The sequence below is a fragment of the Aedes albopictus genome, chromosome 1, assembly GCF_035046485.1.
Source record: "Aedes albopictus strain Foshan chromosome 1, AalbF5, whole genome shotgun sequence".
Classification (NCBI taxonomy): Eukaryota; Metazoa; Arthropoda; class Insecta; order Diptera; family Culicidae; genus Aedes; species Aedes albopictus.
Window position 1 is genome coordinate 125,848,881 of NC_085136.1, and position 17,293 is coordinate 125,866,173.

At 38.4% G+C, this 17,293-nt stretch overlaps 1 long non-coding RNA gene across 1 annotated transcript; it reads left to right on the plus strand.

Moving 5' to 3' along the window:
• Positions 1–352: 352 nt before the first annotated feature.
• On the plus strand, positions 353–4,624 carry LOC134285158 (uncharacterized). Its single transcript, XR_009996181.1, has 2 exons — positions 353–2,890; positions 2,983–4,624. It is a non-coding gene; the product is annotated as an uncharacterized LOC134285158 (long non-coding RNA).
• Positions 4,625–17,293: the final 12,669 nt, after the last annotated feature.

The following is a 17,293-nucleotide window of genomic DNA, read 5'->3' on the forward strand; positions in this document are numbered from 1 at the left end:
ACACGGTAGTCATTTCCTTAATATGGAGCGTATGTATCCATTCCACGTTCCCTTGAATACGCGGTAGTCTTTTAGTAAATATGGAGCGTATGTATCCATTCCTCGTTCCCTTGAATACGCGGTAGTCATTTCTTAAATATGGAGCGTATGTATCCATTCCTCGTTCCCTTAAACACGCGGTAGTCTTTTAGTAAATATGAAGCGTATGTATCCATTCCTCGTTCCCTTGAATACACGGTAGTCATTTCCCAAATATGGAGCGTATGTATCCATTCCTCGTTACCTTAAACACGCGGTAGTCTTTTAGTAAATATGGAGCGTATGTATCGATTCCTCGTTCCCTTGAATACGTGGTAGTCATTCAGTAAATATGGAGCGTATGTATCCATTCCTCGTTCCCTTGAATACGCGGTAGTCATTTACTAATTATGGAGCGTATGTATCCATTCCACGTTCCCTTGAATACGCGGTAGTCATTTAGTAAATATGGAGCGTATGTATCCATTCCTCGTTCCCTTGAATACACGGTAGTCATTTCCTTAATATGGAGCGTATGTATCCATTCCTCGTTCCCTTAAACACGCGGTAGTCTTTTAGTAAATATGGAGTGTATGTATCCATTCCTCGTTCCCTTGAATACGCGGTGGTCATTTCCTAAATATGGAGCGTATGTATCCATTCCTCGTTCCCTTAAACACGCGGTAGTCTTTTAGTAAATATGAAGCGTATGTATCCATTCCTCGTTCCCTTGAATACACGGTAGTCATTTCCCAAATATGGAGCGTATGTATCCATTCCTCGTTCCCTTAAACACGCGGTAGTCTTTTAGTAAATATGGAGCATATGTATCCATTCCTCGTTCCCTTGAACACGCGGTAGTCTTTTCCTAAATATGGAGCGTTTGTATCCATTCCTCGTTCCCTTAAACACGCGGTAGTCTTTTGATAAATATGGAGCGTATGTATCCATTCCTCATTCCCTTGAATACGCGGTAGTCATTTCCTAAATATGGAGCGTATGTATCCATTCCTCGTTCCCTTGAATCATATATATATAATGTGGTCCATTCATTTAACAGCAGTATGTTTTATTTTTATCTAAATTTAATTTGACTCTGAATTTGTAGTAGAATCGCATTTGACACGTGGTTTAAATAAAATGTTATTTTGAATATTAGTTTCCTTATTTTACTGAGCTTGAATTTCCTTTAAATTACTTTGAATATTCGCGACAATTCAAAAGTTCTGAAACCTTAAAAATTCCGAGAAATGCCTGAAATTATGTTAAGTATCGAGAATTTCCAATGTCCTAGATGCATACGGATATAGGTTAAAGTGGGTCATCGTTTATATGGAAAATAGAAAAATTCAATGTTATCCCATCAGATCAAAGCTTTTTTGATCCCATTTCAGGACCCAAATAAGTGAGCAAAATTTGGGCAGGATCGGTTATGTCTACGTTTTGCGCATCGCGTTTGAAGTTTGTATAGAGTTTTACATAGGAAAACACACTTTTTTTACATTTCTCTCATAACAAGCTCGAATTTTTCTAAAATCATGTAACCGATGAAGTGAAAACATAGCCTAGGGTGTCCTGAAAAACTTTGTCGAAGACCGCGAAGTGATCTGATACTTATGAAAAAATGTTATAGCGTTGGCATTGCTTGGCTAAACAGCATGGTTTTGTTGCTATTGTTATTCCTTTAAAACATAAACACATGCATGCGGTTCGTTGGTTATAACTATTTTCACAAGCATCGGATCGCTTTGCGGTCTTCAACAAAGTTTTTCAGAACATCCTAGGCTATCATTTTATAGTATCGGTTAAAAAGTTTCAGACAACTTATGACAAAAATCCAAAAAAGTATGTTTTCCCATACAAAATCCCATACAAATTTCAATTGCAATGCGCAAAGTGTAGACGCAACCGATCGTGCTCAAATTTTACACAGATACTCAGGACCCGAAACGGAACCAAAAAAGCTTTGATCTGAGAAAACGGTTCCGATGACCCACGCTAATATGTATCCACTCTCCTTCTCACTCCTCCTGCTCATATCTTCCTACCATTCTTATTTATTTTTCATGTCTCATCGAGCCGAGGATTGAATGCAACGAGAAACGAGGAGCTACAATAAATATACAGCAAGAATTCAATGGTTTCCTCAAGGGTTAAAGCTCAGGTACAATATTATCTCCTGGGCGCCAATTCAAAACACCATCCTCGGCGAAGACTGGCGCGTGAGCCTAGCTGTTTAGCACTAGTGCTAAATCCGGGAAGGTACGCTCAGCTCCCTGGGTTAGTGGGTTGGCGTCAGGCCCTGCGAGCCAGCTGTAAAAAGACTAGCACCGAAAAATCAAAAAGAGTACACAGAGCTATGGAAAATCGTGAACGAAAACAGGTTTCCCGGGAAGCTTACCAGATTGATAAGAGCAACGATGGACGGTGTGCAAAACATCGTAAGGATTTCAGGTCAACTATCGAGTTCATTCGAATCTTGACGGGGACTGCGACAAGGTGATGGACTCTCTTGCCTACTATTCAACATCGGCCTGGAAGGAGTTATGCGACGAGTCAGGCTCAACAGCCGGGGAACGATTTTCACAAAATCCGGACAATTTGTCTGGTTTGCAAATGACATGGATATTATTCCTAGAACATTTAGAACGGTGGTAGAACTGTAAACCCGCCTGAGACGTGAAGCAGCAAAGGTCGGACTGGTGGTGAATGCGACCAAAGCAAAATACATGCTGGCGTGGGACTGAGCAAGACACGACAAGCCTTGGCAGCAATATTACGATAGACGGGGATACTTTCGAGGTAGTTGAAGAATTCGTCTACCTCGGTTCCTTGCTAATGCGAGGTATGCACTTCAAACGGTATCGCTCAAGTAATTTTCGTTCAGTGCATTATTTTTCCGTGACCGGAATGGTCCAGAAATTTAACACAGCAAGCCCCATTTGATTTAACGTTTCGTTTCAGCTCCGTACTAGGATCCGGAATAAAGCGACGCTTGCTCATTTCTTGAGCGATTCCTTGCCTGAATTTCCCACGCATCAAGATAGGCCAAATTTCTTGCGATCTGCGTACTACCCATAACGGCTGACAATAAAGTGGGCCGTGAAATACGAAGGCGCGTCATCAGTGGAAGTCGTGCCTACTATGAGCTGCAGAAGAAAGTGTATTCAAAATGATTCACCCCCACACCAAATGTACCATCTTAAAAACGCTAATAGGACCGGTAGTCCTCTACGTATACGAGAAATGGACGATGCTCGAGAAAGACCTGCAAGCACTCGGAGTTTTCGAGCGACGCGTGCTAAGGACGATCTTTGGCGGCGTGTAGGAAAACGGTGTGTGGCGACGAAGGAGGACCCACGAGCTCGCTGTACTCTACGGTGAACGCAACATCCTGAAAGAGGCTAGAGCTGGATAGATACGGTAGGCAGAAAATGTTGAAAGAATGCCGGACAGCAACCCTGCAAAGTTGGTGTTTGGTATCCATCCGGTTGGTACGCACAGAGGCGTGGAGCACAGAGAGCACGATGGGTGGACCAGGTGGAGCGTGACCTGGCGAGCGTTGGGCGTTACCTGCAGTCGCAAGTCGAGTATTTATGACGGCAAAGTGTGGATTCGGTGTTTTCATGAAATCGATGTTGATCTATATAAAAAAAATAATCAATGGTTCCCTCACGCGATAAGTTGTGAAATTGACAACTACTCTACTATTTAATATTTATTTTTTTAATCTCTTTGTCTTCACTATAAACTGCCCAGACTGTTTCTGAAAACTAAGTGATACAAATTTTCACAACAAAAATCAAAACACCTGATGTGTATTGTAACATTTAAAAATACATTATCTCAAGTTATTGATTAATAAATTTAATAATAATACTAACAATAATATGTGATGAATAATTATCGCCGTTCCTTAAAATAAAAAAAAAGTTTCATCTCTGTTATAAATCGGAAAGACGTGTGATACCACCAGGGTGCGATAATGTCACGTTTACGATTCCCGCATATTGTGCTAATGTTTAGGGAACCCAAATGCATTGTCAATGGGGAAACCCAATTAATGTTGGCTTTAAACAATCCTATTGGGTGGGAATAGGGATGTCATACATGTGTGATACAAATGTGGTCGTACATTTTGTTATGGATCTCCTTACACAACTGACTCCTTTCAATGGCAATTTTAAAGTGTGTCTCTTTAGTATCATCATAGACTGATTTCATTCGTATCATTAAGTTGTCAAATGAATACTAGATTGAATATATATTTTTCTAAAGTTATAAATTAAAATTAGGAAATAAGAAAAAAATATGTAATTGTACAATGTACTAGTCTACGTCGGTTGACGAAATGAATAAATAAATAAATAAGATCATAGGGCAACCAGATAGAAACACTTAATATTTATTTACAAGCTCTCGCCACTTTTAGGAGTACAATCGAGGTGATGTATGGTAAAATATTTATTATAGCTCAAAATCATGTTATTAAAATATTGTTAATTCATACTTATACCTTGCAGAAGATTGTTTCCTAGTAACAATATCATCTTTCAATTGTATAAATGAACATAAATGCGACAAATATATTATTTTTCATTGCTTGCTTATTTATTTTAAAAACAGAATATCCCCAAATTTAGAAAAAAGCTGTGGAAACTGCCGTAGCCCTTCATAATTAAAAAAAATACTGTCTTAGGGAACCTCCATAAATCACGTCACGCTTTATTGGTACCAATATTGACCCCTGTGAGGTTGTCCTATCCGATCTAAGCCACAAATTCCACCCCTAAACATGATTTTATTGAGCGAAAAAAATGTGGAGTTCTTCAACCTCGCTGTCCTAGTTCGCTAAAATATCCATCCTGAAACGGTTGAAGGCGTCCTAAACCAACATAACGACGATAGAGACTTTTCAGGTAAGTATCAATTCTTGTTGGCCAAGTAATTACGTAGCTCTAGCCGTAATGCATGCGTGTATAATACAAGCTTTAAAATCTATAAAAAGTTTTATAGATGAAAAAGATGAGTAAACTGCAACGGATTTTCAATTTCAATGCCCCCATTTCGCTTCGTATAGAACCCATCTACCGTGTTGTATGCCAAAATCACACGATAGCTTAGCCAATACCTTAGCCTCGGTGGTTTTGTAGGGTAAATTCGTAAAATTCTATGAAGATTCGAATAGAACGTAATAAAAAAAATTGAGTAACCACACTGGATTTTCAATCTCCAGGGCTCAATTGCTTCATATGCATCCCATCTATCGTTGTGTGTGCAAAATTGAACCGATCACTTAGCCAAAACACAGAACCTCGGTGGTTTTGTAGGGTACATCCTTGAAAATCGTTCAAATTATATGAAATACGTTTTTTTTGTGAAAAAGTTGAGTAAACCACAATGGATTTTCAATCTCAAGAGCTCAATCGCTTCATATGGATCCCATCTACCATTGTGGGTGCTAAAATGAACCGATCACTTAGCCAAAACCTGAGCCTCGGTGGTTTTGTAGGGTGTATCCTTGAAAATCGTTCAAATTATATGAAATACGTTGTTTTGTGAAAAAGTTGAGTAAACCACAATGGATTTTCAATCTCAAGAGCTCAATCGCTTCATATGGATCCCATCTACCATTGTGGGTGCTAAAATGAACCGATCATTTAGCCAAAACCTGAGCCTCGGTGGTTTTGTAGGGTGTATCCTTCAAAATCGTTCAAATTATATGAAATACGTTTTTTTGTGAAAAAGTTGAGTAAACCACAATGGATTTTCAATCTCAAGGACTCAATCTCTTCATATGGATCCCATTTACCATTGTGGGTGCTAAAATGAACCGATCACTTAGCCAAAACCTGAGCCTCGGTGGTTTTGTAGGGTGCATCCTTGAAAATCGTTCAAATTATATGAAATACGTTTTTTTTTGTGAAAAAGTTGAGTAAACCACAATGGATTTTCAATCTCAAGAGCTCAATCGCTTCATATGGATCCCATCTACCATTGTGGGTGCTAAAATGAACCGATCACTTAGCCAAAACCTGAACCTCGGTGGTTTTGTAGGGTGCATCCTTGAAAATCGTTCAAATTATATGAAATACGTTTTTTTTGTGAAAAAGTTGAGTAAACCACAATGGATTTTCAATCTCAAGGGCTTAATCTCTTCATATGGATCCCATCTACCATTGTGGGTGCTAAAATGAACCGATCACTTAGCCAAAACCTGAACCTCGGTGGTTTTGTAGGGTGCATCCTTGAAAATCGTTCAAATTATATGAAATACGTTTTTTTGTGAAAAAGTTGAGTAAACCACAATGGATTTTCAATCTCAAGGACTCAATCTCTTCATATGGATCCCATCTACCATTGTGGGTGCTAAAATGAACCGATCACTTAGCCAAAACCTGAGCCTCGGTGGTTTTGTAGGGTGCATCCTTGAAAATCGTTCAAATTATATGAAATACGTTTTTTTGTGAAAAAGTTGAGTAAACCACAATGGATTTTCAATCTCAATGGCTTAATCTCTTCATATGGATCCCATCTACCATTGTGGGTGCTAAAATGAACCGATCACTTAGCCAAAACCTGAACCTCGTTGGTTTTGTAGGGTGCATCCTTGAAAATCGTTCAAATTGTATGAAATACGTTTTTATGTGAAAAAGTTGAGTAAACCACAATGGATTTTCAATCTCAAGAGCTCAATCGCTTCATATGGATCCCATCTACCATTGTGGGTGCTAAAATGAACCGATCACTTAGCCAAAACCTGAGCCTCGTTGGTTTTGTAGGTTGCATCCTTGAAAATCGTTCAAATTATATGAAATACGTTTTTTGTGAAAAAGTTGAGTAAACCACAATGGATTTTCAATCTCAAAGGCTCAATCGCTTCATATGGATCCCATCTACCATTGTGGGTGCTAAAATGAACCGATCACTTAGCCAAAACCTGAGCCTCGGTGGTTTTGTAGGGTGCATCCTTGAAAATCGTTCAAATTATATGAAATACGTTTTTTTTTGTGAAAAAGTTGAGTAAACCACAATGGATTTTCAATCTCAAGGGCTTAATCTCTTCATATGGATCCCATCTACCATTGTGGGTGCTAAAATGAACCGATCACTTAGCCAAAACCTGAACCTCGGTGGTTTTGTAGGGTGCATCCTTGAAAATCGTTCAAATTATATGAAATACGTTTTTTTTGTGAAAAAGTTGAGTAAACCACAATGGATTTTCAATCTCAAGGGCTTAATCTCTTCATATGGATCCCATCTACCATTGTGGGTGCTAAAATGAACCGATCACTTAGCCAAAACCTGAACCTCGGTGGTTTTGTAGGGTGCATCCTTGAAAATCGTTCAAATTATATGAAATACGTTTTTTTGTGAAAAAGTTGAGTAAACCACAATGGATTTTCAATCTCAAGGACTCAATCTCTTCATATGGATCCCATCTACCATTGTGGGTGCTAAAATGAACCGATCACTTAGCCAAAACCTGAGCCTCGGTGGTTTTGTAGGGTGCATCCTTGAAAATCGTTCAAATTATATGAAATACGTTTTTTTGTGAAAAAGTTGAGTAAACCACAATGGATTTTCAATCTCAATGGCTTAATCTCTTCATATGGATCCCATCTACCATTGTGGGTGCTAAAATGAACCGATCACTTAGCCAAAACCTGAACCTCGTTGGTTTTGTAGGGTGCATCCTTGAAAATCGTTCAAATTGTATGAAATACGTTTTTATGTGAAAAAGTTGAGTAAACCACAATGGATTTTCAATCTCAAGAGCTCAATCGCTTCATATGGATCCCATCTACCATTGTGGGTGCTAAAATGAACCGATCACTTAGCCAAAACCTGAGCCTCGTTGGTTTTGTAGGTTGCATCCTTGAAAATCGTTCAAATTATATGAAATACGTTTTTTGTGAAAAAGTTGAGTAAACCACAATGGATTTTCAATCTCAAAGGCTCAATCGCTTCATATGGATCCCATCTACCATTGTGGGTGCTAAAATGAACCGATCACTTAGCCAAAACCTGAACCTCGGTGGTTTTGTAGGGTGCATCCTTGAAAATCGTTCAAATTATATGAAATAAGTTTTTTTGTGAAAAAGTTGAGTAAACCACAATGGATTTTCAATCTCAAGAGCTCAATCGCTTCATATGGATCCCATCTACCATTGTGGGTGCTAAAATGAACCGATCACTTAGCCAAAACCTGAGCCTCGTTGGTTTTGTAGGTTGCATCCTTGAAAATCGTTCAAATTATATGAAATACGTTTTTTGTGAAAAAGTTGAGTAAACCACAATGGATTTTCAATCTCAAAGGCTCAATCGCTTCATATGGATCCCATCTACCATTGTGGGTGCTAAAATGAACCGATCACTTAGCCAAAACCTGAACCTCGGTGGTTTTGTAGGGTGTATCCTTCAAAATCGTTCAAATTATATGAAATACGTTTTTTTGTGAAAAAGTTGAGTAAACCACAATGGATTTTCAATCTCAAGGACTCAATCTCTTCATATGGATCCCATTTACCATTGTGGGTGCTAAAATGAACCGATCACTTAGCCAAAACCTGAGCCTCGGTGGTTTTGTAGGGTGCATCCTTGAAAATCGTTCAAATTATATGAAATACGTTTTTTTGTGAAAAAGTTGAGTAAACCACAATGGATTTTCAATCTCAATGGCTAAATCTCTTCATATGGATCCCATCTACCATTGTGGGTGCTAAAATGAACCGATCACTTAGCCAAAACCTGAACCTCGTTGGTTTTGTAGGGTGCATCCTTGAAAATCGTTCAAATTGTATGAAATACGTTTTTATGTGAAAAAGTTGAGTAAACCACAATGGATTTTCAATCTCAAGAGCTCAATCGCTTCATATGGATCCCATCTACCATTGTGGGTGCTAAAATGAACCGATCACTTAGCCAAAACCTGAGCCTCGTTGGTTTTGTAGGTTGCATCCTTGAAAATCGTTCAAATTATATGAAATACGTTTTTTGTGAAAAAGTTGAGTAAACCACAATGGATTTTCAATCTCAAAGGCTCAATCGCTTCATATGGATCCCATCTACCATTGTGGGTGCTAAAATGAACCGATCACTTAGCCAAAACCTGAGCCTCGGTGGTTTTGTAGGGTGCATCCTTGAAAATCGTTCAAATTATATGAAATACGTTTTTTTTGTGAAAAAGTTGAGTAAACCACAATGGATTTTCAATCTCAAGGGCTTAATCTCTTCATATGGATCCCATCTACCATTGTGGGTGCTAAAATGAACCGATCACTTAGCCAAAACCTGAACCTCGGTGGTTTTGTAGGGTGCATCCTTGAAAATCGTTCAAATTATATGAAATACGTTTTTTTTGTGAAAAAGTTGAGTAAACCACAATGGATTTTCAATCTCAAGGGCTTAATCTCTTCATATGGATCCCATCTACCATTGTGGGTGCTAAAATGAACCGATCACTTAGCCAAAACCTGAACCTCGGTGGTTTTGTAGGGTGCATCCTTGAAAATCGTTCAAATTATATGAAATACGTTTTTTTGTGAAAAAGTTGAGTAAACCACAATGGATTTTCAATCTCAAGGACTCAATCTCTTCATATGGATCCCATCTACCATTGTGGGTGCTAAAATGAACCGATCACTTAGCCAAAACCTGAGCCTCGGTGGTTTTGTAGGGTGCATCCTTGAAAATCGTTCAAATTATATGAAATACGTTTTTTTGTGAAAAAGTTGAGTAAACCACAATGGATTTTCAATCTCAAGAGCTCAATCGCTTCATATGGATCCCATCTACCATTGTGGGTGCTAAAATGAACCGATCACTTAGCCAAAACCTGAGCCTCGTTGGTTTTGTAGGTTGCATCCTTGAAAATCGTTCAAATTATATGAAATACGTTTTTTGTGAAAAAGTTGAGTAAACCACAATGGATTTTCAATCTCAAAGGCTCAATCGCTTCATATGGATCCCATCTACCATTGTGGGTGCTAAAATGAACCGATCACTTAGCCAAAACCTGAACCTCGGTGGTTTTGTAGGGTGCATCCTTGAAAATCGTTCAAATTATATGAAATACGTTTTTTTGTGAAAAAGTTGAGTAAACCACAATGGATTTTCAATCTCAAGAGCTCAATCGCTTCATATGGATCCCGTCTACCATTGTGGGTGCTAAAATGAACCGATCACTTAGCCAAAACCTGAGCCTCGTTGGTTTTGTAGGTTGCATCCTTGAAAATCGTTCAAATTATATGAAATACGTTTTTTGTGAAAAAGTTGAGTAAACCACAATGGATTTTCAATCTCAAAGGCTCAATCGCTTCATATGGATCCCATCTACCATTGTGGGTGCTAAAATGAACCGATCACTTAGCCAAAACCTGAGCCTCGTTGGTTTTGTAGGTTGCATCCTTGAAAATCGTTCAAATTATATGAAATACGTTTTTTGTGAAAAAGTTGAGTAAACCACAATGGATTTTCAATCTCAAAGGCTCAATCGCTTCATATGGATCCCATCTACCATTGTGGGTGCTAAAATGAACCGATCACTTAGCCAAAACCTGAACCTCGGTGGTTTTGTAGGGTGCATCCTTGAAAATCGTTCAAATTATATGAAATACGTTTTTTTGTGAAAAAGTTGAGTAAACCACAATGGATTTTCAATCTCAAGGACTCAATCTCTTCATATGGATCCCATCTACCATTGTGGGTGCTAAAATGAACCGATCACTTAGCCAAAACCTGAGCCTCGGTGGTTTTGTAGGGTGCATCCTTGAAAATCGTTCAAATTATATGAAATACGTTTTTTTGTGAAAAAGTTGAGTAAACCACAATGGATTTTCAATCTCAATGGCTTAATCTCTTCATATGGATCCCATCTACCATTGTGGGTGCTAAAATGAACCGATCACTTAGCCAAAACCTGAACCTCGTTGGTTTTGTAGGGTGCATCCTTGAAAATCGTTCAAATTGTATGAAATACGTTTTTATGTGAAAAAGTTGAGTAAACCACAATGGATTTTCAATCTCAAGAGCTCAATCGCTTCATATGGATCCCATCTACCATTGTGGGTGCTAAAATGAACCGATCACTTAGCCAAAACCTGAGCCTCGTTGGTTTTGTAGGTTGCATCCTTGAAAATCGTTCAAATTATATGAAATACGTTTTTTGTGAAAAAGTTGAGTAAACCACAATGGATTTTCAATCTCAAAGGCTCAATCGCTTCATATGGATCCCATCTACCATTGTGGGTGCTAAAATGAACCGATCACTTAGCCAAAACCTGAGCCTCGGTGGTTTTGTAGGGTGCATCCTTGAAAATCGTTCAAATTATATGAAATACGTTTTTTTTGTGAAAAAGTTGAGTAAACCACAATGGATTTTCAATCTCAAGGGCTTAATCTCTTCATATGGATCCCATCTACCATTGTGGGTGCTAAAATGAACCGATCACTTAGCCAAAACCTGAACCTCGGTGGTTTTGTAGGGTGCATCCTTGAAAATCGTTCAAATTATATGAAATACGTTTTTTTGTGAAAAAGTTGAGTAAACCACAATGGAATTTCAATCTCAAGGACTCAATCTCTTCATATGGATCCCATCTACCATTGTGGGTGCTAAAATGAACCGATCACTTAGCCAAAACCTGAGCCTCGGTGGTTTTGTAGGGTGCATCCTTGAAAATCGTTCAAATTATATGAAATACGTTTTTTTGTGAAAAAGTTGAGTAAACCACAATGGATTTTCAATCTCAATGGCTTAATCTCTTCATATGGATCCCATCTACCATTGTGGGTGCTAAAATGAACCGATCACTTAGCCAAAACCTGAACCTCGTTGGTTTTGTAGGGTGCATCCTTGAAAATCGTTCAAATTGTATGAAATACGTTTTTATGTGAAAAAGTTGAGTAAACCACAATGGATTTTCAATCTCAAGAGCTCAATCGCTTCATATGGATCCCATCTACCATTGTGGGTGCTAAAATGAACCGATCACTTAGCCAAAACCTGAGCCTCGTTGGTTTTGTAGGTTGCATCCTTGAAAATCGTTCAAATTATATGAAATACGTTTTTTGTGAAAAAGTTGAGTAAACCACAATGGATTTTCAATCTCAAAGGCTCAATCGCTTCATATGGATCCCATCTACCATTGTGGGTGCTAAAATGAACCGATCACTTAGCCAAAACCTGAACCTCGGTGGTTTTGTAGGGTGCATCCTTGAAAATCGTTCAAATTATATGAAATACGTTTTTTTGTGAAAAAGTTGAGTAAACCACAATGGATTTTCAATCTCAAGAGCTCAATCGCTTCATATGGATCCCGTCTACCATTGTGGGTGCTAAAATGAACCGATCACTTAGCATAAACCTGAGCCTCGTTGGTTTTGTAGGTTGCATCCTTGAAAATCGTTCAAATTATATGAAATACGTTTTTTGTGAAAAAGTTGAGTAAACCACAATGGATTTTCAATCTCAAAGGCTCAATCGCTTCATATGGATCCCATCTACCATTGTGGGTGCTAAAATGAACCGATCACTTAGCCAAAACCTGAGCCTCGTTGGTTTTGTAGGTTGCATCCTTGAAAATCGTTCAAATTATATGAAATACGTTTTTTGTGAAAAAGTTGAGTAAACCACAATGGATTTTCAATCTCAAAGGCTCAATCGCTTCATATGGATCCCATCTACCATTGTGGGTGCTAAAATGAACCGATCACTTAGCCAAAACCTGAACCTCGGTGGTTTTGTAGGGTGCATCCTTGAAAATCGTTCAAATTATATGAAATACGTTTTTTTGTGAAAAAGTTGAGTAAACCACAATGGATTTTCAATCTCAAGGACTCAATCTCTTCATATGGATCCCATCTACCATTGTGGGTGCTAAAATGAACCGATCACTTAGCCAAAACCTGAGCCTCGGTGGTTTTGTAGGGTGCATCCTTGAAAATCGTTCAAATTATATGAAATACGTTTTTTTGTGAAAAAGTTGAGTAAACCACAATGGATTTTCAATCTCAAGAGCTCAATCGCTTCATATGGATCCCATCTACCATTGTGGGTGCTAAAATGAACCGATCACTTAGCCAAAACCTGAGCCTCGGTGGTTTTGTAGGGTGTATCCTTCAAAATCGTTCAAATTATATGAAATACGTGTTTTTGTGAAAAAGTTGAGTAAACCACAATGGATTTTCAATCTCAAGGACTCAATCTCTTCATATGGATCCCATCTACCATTGTGGGTGCTAAAATGAACCGATCACTTAGCCAAAACCTGAGCCTCGTTGGTTTTGTAGGGTGTATCCTTGAAAATCGTTCAAATTATATGAAATACGTTTTTTGTGAAAAAGTTGAGTAAACCACAATGGATTTTCAATCTCAAAGGCTCAATCGCTTCATATGGATCCCATCTACCGTTGCGTGTGCTAAAATGAACCGATCACTTAGCCAAAACCTGAACCTCGGTGGTTTTGTAGGGTGCATCCTTGAAAATCGTTCAAATTATATGAAATAAGTTTTTTTGTGAAAAAGTTGAGTAAACCACAATGGATTTTCAATCTCAAGAGCTCAATCGCTTCATATGGATCCCGTCTACCATTGTGGGTGCTAAAATGAACCGATCACTTAGCCAAAACCTGAGCCTCGGTGGTTTTGTAGGGTGTATCCTTCAAAATCGTTCAAATTATATGAAATACGTTTTTTTGTGAAAAAGTTGAGTAAACCACAATGGATTTTCAATCTCAAGGACTCAATCTCTTCATATGGATCCCATCTACCATTGTGGGTGCTAAAATGAACCGATCACTTAGCCAAAACCTGAGCCTCGGTGGTTTTGTAGGGTGCATCCTTGAAAATCGTTCAAATTATATGAAATACGTTTTTTTGTGAAAAAGTTGAGTAAACCACAATGGATTTTCAATCTCAATGGCTTAATCTCTTCATATGGATCCCATCTACCATTGTGGGTGCTAAAATGAACCGATCACTTAGCCAAAACCTGAGCCTCGTTGGTTTTGTAGGTTGCATCCTTGAAAATCGTTCAAATTATATGAAATACGTTTTTTGTGAAAAAGTTGAGTAAACCACAATGGATTTTCAATCTCAAGAGCTCAATCGCTTCATATGGATCCCATCTACCATTGTGGGTGCTAAAATGAACCGATCACTTAGCCAAAACCTGAACCTCGGTGGTTTTGTAGGGTGCATCCTTGAAAATCGTTCAAATTATATGAAATACGTTTTTTTGTGAAAAAGTTGAGTAAACCACAATGGATTTTCAATCTCAAGGACTCAATCTCTTCAAATGGATCCCATTTACCATTGTGGGTGCTAAAATGAACCGATCACTTAGCCAAAACCTGAGCCTCGGTGGTTTTGTAGGGTGCATCCTTGAAAATCGTTCAAATTATATGAAATACGTTTTTTTTTGTGAAAAAGTTGAGTAAACCACAATGGATTTTCAATCTCAAGGGCTTAATCTCTTCATATGGATCCCATCTACCATTGTGGGTGCTAAAATGAACCGATCACTTAGCCAAAACCTGAACCTCGGTGGTTTTGTAGGGTGCATCCTTGAAAATCGTTCAAATTATATGAAATACGTTTTTTTGTGAAAAAGTTGAGTAAACCACAATGGATTTTCAATCTCAAGGACTCAATCTCTTCATATGGATCCCATCTACCATTGTGGGTGCTAAAATGAACCGATCACTTAGCCAAAACCTGAGCCTCGGTGGTTTTGTAGGGTGCATCCTTGAAAATCGTTCAAATTATATGAAATACGTTTTTTTGTGAAAAAGTTGAGTAAACCACAATGGATTTTCAATCTCAATGGCTTAATCTCTTCATATGGATCCCATCTACCATTGTGGGTGCTAAAATGAACCGATCACTTAGCCAAAACCTGAACCTCGGTGGTTTTGTAGGGTGCATCCTTGAAAATCGTTCAAATTGTATGAAATACGTTTTTATGTGAAAAAGTTGAGTAAACCACAATGGATTTTCAATCTCAAGAGCTCAATCGCTTCATATGGATCCCATCTACCATTGTGGGTGCTAAAATGAACCGATCACTTAGCCAAAACCTGAGCCTCGTTGGTTTTGTAGGTTGCATCCTTGAAAATCGTTCAAATTATATGAAATACGTTTTTTGTGAAAAAGTTGAGTAAACCACAATGGATTTTCAATCTCAAAGGCTCAATCGCTTCATATGGATCCCATCTACCATTGTGGGTGCTAAAATGAACCGATCACTTAGCCAAAACCTGAACCTCGGTGGTTTTGTAGGGTGCATCCTTGAAAATCGTTCAAATTATATGAAATACGTTTTTTTGTGAAAAAGTTGAGTAAACCACAATGGATTTTCAATCTCAAGAGCTCAATCGCTTCATATGGATCCCGTCTACCATTGTGGGTGCTAAAATGAACCGATCACTTAGCCAAAACCTGAGCCTCGGTGGTTTTGTAGGGTGTATCCTTCAAAATCGTTCAAATTATATGAAATACGTGTTTTTGTGAAAAAGTTGAGTAAACCACAATGGATTTTCAATCTCAAGGACTCAATCTCTTCATATGGATCCCATCTACCATTGTGGGTGCTAAAATGAACCGATCACTTAGCCAAAACCTGAGCCTCGGTGGTTTTGTAGGGTGCATCCTTGAAAATCGTTCAAATTATATGAAATACGTTTTTTTGTGAAAAAGTTGAGTAAACCACAATGGATTTTCAATCTCAATGGCTTAATCTCTTCATATGGATCCCATCTACCATTGTGGGTGCTAAAATGAACCGATCACTTAGCCAAAACCTGAACCTCGGTGGTTTTGTAGGGTGCATCCTTGAAAATCGTTCAAATTATATGAAATACGTTTTTTTGTGAAAAAGTTGAGTAAACCACAATGGATTTTCAATCTCAAGAGCTCAATCGCTTCATATGGATCCCGTCTACCATTGTGGGTGCTAAAATGAACCGATCACTTAGCCAAAACCTGAGCCTCGGTGGTTTTGTAGGGTGTATCCTTCAAAATCGTTCAAATTATATGAAATACGTGTTTTTGTGAAAAAGTTGAGTAAACCACAATGGATTTTCAATCTCAAGGACTCAATCTCTTCATATGGATCCCATCTACCATTGTGGGTGCTAAAATGAACCGATCACTTAGCCAAAACCTGAGCCTCGGTGGTTTTGTAGGGTGCATCCTTGAAAATCGTTCAAATTATATGAAATACGTTTTTTTGTGAAAAAGTTGAGTAAACCACAATGGATTTTCAATCTCAATGGCTTAATCTCTTCATATGGATCCCATCTACCATTGTGGGTGCTAAAATGAACCGATCACTTAGCCAAAACCTGAACCTCGTTGGTTTTGTAGGGTGCATCCTTGAAAATCGTTCAAATTGTATGAAATACGTTTTTATGTGAAAAAGTTGAGTAAACCACAATGGATTTTCAATCTCAAGAGCTCAATCGCTTCATATGGATCCCATCTACCATTGTGGGTGCTAAAATGAACCGATCACTTAGCCAAAACCTGAACCTCGGTGGTTTTGTAGGGTGCATCCTTGAAAATCGTTCAAATTATATGAAATACGTTTTTTTGTGAAAAAGTTGAGTAAACCACAATGGATTTTCAATCTCAAGAGCTCAATCGCTTCATATGGATCCCGTCTACCATTGTGGGTGCTAAAATGAACCGATCACTTAGCCAAAACCTGAGCCTCGGTGGTTTTGTAGGGTGTATCCTTCAAAATCGTTCAAATTATATGAAATACGTGTTTTTGTGAAAAAGTTGAGTAAACCACAATGGATTTTCAATCTCAAGGACTCAATCTCTTCATATGGATCCCATCTACCATTGTGGGTGCTAAAATGAACCGATCACTTAGCCAAAACCTGAGCCTCGTTGGTTTTGTAGGGTGTATCCTTGAAAATCGTTCAAATTATATGAAATACGTTTTTTGTGAAAAAGTTGAGTAAACCACAATGGATTTTCAATCTCAAAGGCTCAATCGCTTCATATGGATCCCATCTACCGTTGCGTGTGCTAAAATGAACCGATCACTTAGCCAAAACCTGAACCTCGGTGGTTTTGTAGGGTGCATCCTTGAAAATCGTTCAAATTATATGAAATAAGTTTTTTTGTGAAAAAGTTGAGTAAACCACAATGGATTTTCAATCTCAAGAGCTCAATCGCTTCATATGGATCCCATCTACCATTGTGGGTGCTAAAATGAACCGATCACTTAGCCAAAACCTGAGCCTCGGTGGTTTTGTAGGG